General features: G+C 53.1%; 1 long non-coding RNA gene across 1 annotated transcript; it reads left to right on the top strand.

Moving 5' to 3' along the window:
* Positions 1-712: 712 nt before the first annotated feature.
* LOC118886230 lies at positions 713-2,773 on the top strand. Its single transcript, XR_005017692.1, has 3 exons — positions 713-840; positions 1,394-1,477; positions 2,671-2,773. It is a non-coding gene; the product is annotated as an uncharacterized LOC118886230 (long non-coding RNA).
* The last annotated feature ends 2,173 nt before the right edge of the window (positions 2,774-4,946 follow it).

Raw genomic sequence — 4,946 nt, 5'->3', positions numbered from 1 at the left:
GAGGTGAACACGCGTCAAGGTTTCATTTAGCTCATTAACGAGGGACCTGGAAAGACAAAAGCTGGCTTGAAAAGTGTCAACTTTAATAATAGTCAGTTATTTTACCAGCAAAAGCCAGTTTATTTGGGAATAGGCAGAGGAATTCCGAGTCAGATATGGGATGCTACCGTGGACCAGAGGCAAATGCAGAACACAACTAAGGGAACTCGCTTTTATAGGGGAAGGGGAGTGGAGAGGGGAGGAGGCTGTGATAGCCAGAGTCCATTGGAGGAGCTGGGAGTCCAAAGTATGAAGGCTTCCCATTGGTTGGGCTGCAAAGGCCTCTGATTGGCTGGACTGTCTGGGCGGAGAGATTTCTTCCTCCTGCTGGACAGTAAGTAGAGGCAGCTGTGCTTCCTGTTTGGAGTCCTGGGCACGCATGGCAGGCGTGAGAAGTCCCCGGCAGGCCTGCCCAGACTCCAGCTGTGGCTGAGGTTTCCACAGTTAATTCCACAAAAGCATTTAAAACCCCGCCTTATGCAGTCAGTGGGAGAAGGAATGCCAAAACAGGACCGGTCAGATACCAAGCTGGCTAATGCCCTATAAGACGGTGAAAACTTAGCTGCCAGGCAGGAAAACAAGACTGCAAGTTAACCTCTCACCTTTCTGTGTTGTGCCAAGGCAGTGTGGATAGGGAGTCAAAGTTCATTTCCAGGAGAACCGGTGACTCTCGAGTAGTTCTCTGGAAAAAGCTTGGCCTTTTCCCCGTCCTGTGGATAGTTGGCGCTGCTTGAGGAGATGACGGGTGTGCAAATGGATCGTTTTAGTTAAACAGGATGTGCAGGAGCAGCCCCAGTGCAGGTCAGGAGGGCTTCCTGGGGGGCGGTGTCACCGTGGGCGCTGAGCTAGTGGGAAGGCGCAAGTACGCGTGAAGCAGAGGGTTGAAGTGGCATCACGTATTCCGGAAATGCTTTATTTGGTGCCCCCAGCAAAGCGTCAGAGATGAGCAGAACACGGAGCTGAGCCTGCAGGCAGCCACCTGAGCACGGTGGCGGGGCAGGCCAGGGAGCGCAGCTCTTCAAGGAGGGACGAGGTCAGGTGTGTGGGTGGTACCGCACCCGCTCAGTGGAACTGCAGTGGGGGTGGAGGTGTGAGGGGGTCAGGTGAGGGCCAGGTCAAGGTCAGGTCAGGGTTGGGTGAAGTTCAGGGGAGGATTAGATGAGGGTCAGGGGCAGATAATGGTCGGGTGAGGGTGAGGTGATGCAAGGAGTCAGAGTGTGAGGGGGTCGCATGGATGGGCGGGGAGGACACCCACTCACCCCGGAAGAAGAAAAAGAAAAATGATGCCCTGCCCCAAAGGAAAACGCTACAACTAGATACTGCGCGTATTACTGAGGCTTATTTTAACTTCCAGCAACAGAGCATCCATCTGGAGGTGGCTACGGCCATGAAACTGCTCCAGTCACATGACAAGAGGTCCATAGCAGGTGGGCCACAGGTGAGACTTCACGATGCCCTCGTGGTCACAAGCTGCGGCTGTCACACCCCTGACAAAAACATCCAGAAGTTGAGAAGGGACTTGCTCCCTGGTGCCCCTGTTTTGTTTTTTTTTTTAAAGAGGAAGCCGACGTGGTTTTTTTTGTTTTGTTTTAACATTTATTTATTTATTTTTGGCTGTGTTGGGTCTTCGTTTTCTGTGCCAGGGCTTTCTCTAGTTGCAGCAAGTGGGGGCCATTCTTCATCGCAGTGCGTGGGCCTCTCACTATTGTGGCCTCTCTTGTTGCGGAGCACAGGCTCCAGACGCGCAGGCTCAGTAGTTGTGGCTCACGGGCCTAGTTGCTCCGCGGCATGTGGGATCCTCCCAGCCCAGGGCTCGAACCCGTGTCCCCTGCCAGGCAGATTCTCAACCACTGTGCCACCAGGGAAGCCCGGTGCCCCTTTTTTGAAGGCCCCAGCAGACACCCCTCATGTCCCTTTGCTAAAGTCACATGATAGGCCACACCTACACTGGTTAGAGCCAGGAGACAGGCAGGCTCAGATCAGCGATGTTCAAGTGTGGTCCATGGACTCCCTCATGGTCATATGGGGTTAGGGCCCACCTTAACGACGTCATCTTAACTTGATTATATCTGCAAAGACCCTATTTCCAAATAAGGTCAAATTCACAGGTACCAGGGACAGGACTTCAATACATCTTTTTGGGATAACCCCCATCATGTAGTATGTGGTGAACATGTGTCTCCAGTTTTCCACTACAGTATTACATTCAAGGCTGAGCAGGATAGCTTTTAGCATCAGGATAAATAATGCATGTTATTTAGAAATACAGAAAGAAGCTTGAAGCAGTTAATGAAATTGGGATGGCATGGCTTGATGCCATTCTGGCCACTCTATGTCACCGGTGGATCTTTGACATCTTGTGGTTACAGGGTTCGTTCTGTCTCCACTTGAAAGAGATCAAGTGTTTGATGAAGGGGGCTTTTCCTGATTTTTGAAGAAGGAAGACTATGGCCTCAAAAAACTGTTTTCCTTAAGAGCAGCTGGAGGCCTGGTGCTATCTTAACAAAAACCAACTGTAGGAGTTTTGTGGGGATTTTTTAATTTAGTTTTATTTTTTATTGAAGTATGGTTGATTTACAATGTTGTGCCAATATCCAACTGTAAGGAGTTTGATTTCAATGAATTCTTTAGGATTTCCGGAGCCTTGACCAGGGTGGTGTGTTGTAGAAAAGCACAAACGACAGTCAAGGATCCAGTAAAGGGCCAGCTGCCCCTCCAGCCTCCTTGAACAACAGCACAATGGCCTCTCCCCTGTCCTCCAAAGTGTGTCTATACTTCTTCACCTTCTGATTACATCTTATCCATGGAGAAGCATCTCTTTTTTTTTTTTTGGCTGCATTGCGTCTTTGTTGCTGCACACGGGCTTTAGTTGCAGCGAGTGGGGGCTACTCTTCTTTGCGGTGCGCAGGCTTCTCGTTGCAGCAGCTTCTCTTGTTGTGGAGCATGGGCTCTAGAGCACAGGCTCAGTAGTTGTGGCGCATGGGCTTAGTTGCTCTGCGGCATGTGGGATCTTCCCAGACCAGGGCTCAAACCCATGTCCCTTTCATTAGCAGGCGGATTCTTAACCACTGCACCAAGAGGGAAACCCATGGAGAAGCATCTTTAAATGATCCTGTCGGCTCTTCTGTTTTGCTTGAATTGTTCCCAGTCAGTGCCTGTGCTAGCAGGGTCTGGGGGCATTTACTTTGGCCTGACATCTGGAGCAGCCCCAGGACATGGGGAGATGTTCAGGGAGCAGATTTCAGCCTGGCCACAGGTAGGAATTTTCCAATGGTCAGAGGTAGATGGGACTGGAAGCCTGGCCTTGAATTGGCAGATGGGCAAGTGGCATCCAGATTCCTCCACTTTCTGCCTGAACTTTTATTGAAATTTGGGGGGCAGAGGTCAGTGTCCCACCATGGAACCATCCTCAGGAGGCTGGAAGCTCCAGTGGTGGGAACCCTTCTCCTTTTGGCTTGTGAAATAAACACCTCTGGTGGAGACACTCCAGGCACTGTTGGGTGGGCCTTATTTTATCCTAAGGCAGGAATATGGAAATCCATATGTGGATATAATCCTCTTCTTAGGTGGTTACTTTTATTTGGGAGGTGCAGCAGAAGGATGTATCCTGCTTAACTAGGTAATGGTCAAGTGGCTCGCAGCTGATTTGGACCATGGAGCCAAGAGTTGGAGATGGGAAGCAATTCCTCTGAGTTTTTTGGTTTCGTTTTTGCAAGGGTAGGATTGGGGACAAAATTCCACCTCCTGCATATTTTTCCAGTGTCCACTTTCCATCCTTTCATCTTACTCTTTTTTTTTTTTAATAGTGGCTTCAGCAGTACATAAACCAACTAATCAATCAATAAGCAATAGGTGTTGTAAACTAAACTAGCATTCCAAAGTAAACCCGTTTTTAGGTCTAAAGAAGTGCAAATGACAACGATAAAAATCTTAAACAATTGCTTTTGTAATTCTTCTTCCTTTATCTCTCCTCTGCCCCCACCCCCCAAGTGGGGCCTAAAGCAGTTCCCTGCCCACGAGCAGAGCGTTGTCTCCACCGTTGGGTGGAGGGATGGCACGGGAGAGGCTAGGGCCGCGGGCCTCCCAGCCGCTGGACGCCAGTTCTTCAGCGAACCTCACGATGAAGCCCCCAGGGTGGCGTCTCCGGAGAGTGAGCGCCACCACGCCGGCGCGCGCCGCGGGCCGCTGCCTGGATTCCGCGCGTAAACGAACGCGCACCTAGTCAGACACCCAGAGCAGAAGACAGGCCCCTGCCTGGCGCCCACTGCTCCCTAGACCCGGAGAGAAGCCTGGGAGCTGGAGGGTCCCCACCTGGTCCTCTCCCCCAGCACCTGCACAGACACTTGCACGGACGCACACACAAGCACCTGCAAACGTACACAGGCACAGGTGCGCAGACGCATGCACACACGCACACAGACACACGGATGCGCACATAGACACACACGAACACGTGCACGCGCGCACACAAGCACGCGCACCCAGCACTCTGCGTGGTGCCGTGGGAGTACCCGTGGGAGAGACCGTGAGCCCGGGCTCGCCTGGGACACGGGTCCTTGACACCAGGCGACCTGGCCCGGGTCTCCTGCCACGCGTCTGCGACCGGAACCGGCCCTTGCGACGCCCCCACCCGGACCAACGTAGTCTCCGGGTGGGTGAGCGTCGAGCCCCGGCACCCAGTCAGCCGACCCACGCGGGAGCGCGAACACCGGCCCCGCCCCTGATAGCCCCGCCCCGCCCCTGGCTCCGCCCCACCCCGCCTCCGGACCTCCATTGGCTGTGGCAGTAGCATCACCGTCCTCTGCCCCGCCCCGGCCCCGCCTTCCGTCTACCATTGGCGGCAGAGGCCGTAAATTCCCGGGAGGGGCGGGTGGGGAAAGGCCTGGAGGCGGAGACGAAAGCGAGAT

Source organism: Balaenoptera musculus, chromosome 20 (assembly GCF_009873245.2).
Source record: "Balaenoptera musculus isolate JJ_BM4_2016_0621 chromosome 20, mBalMus1.pri.v3, whole genome shotgun sequence".
Classification (NCBI taxonomy): Eukaryota; Metazoa; Chordata; class Mammalia; order Artiodactyla; family Balaenopteridae; genus Balaenoptera; species Balaenoptera musculus.
Note: the sequence above shows the minus strand (reverse complement) of the source record. Positions and strands in the feature narration are given on the sequence as shown.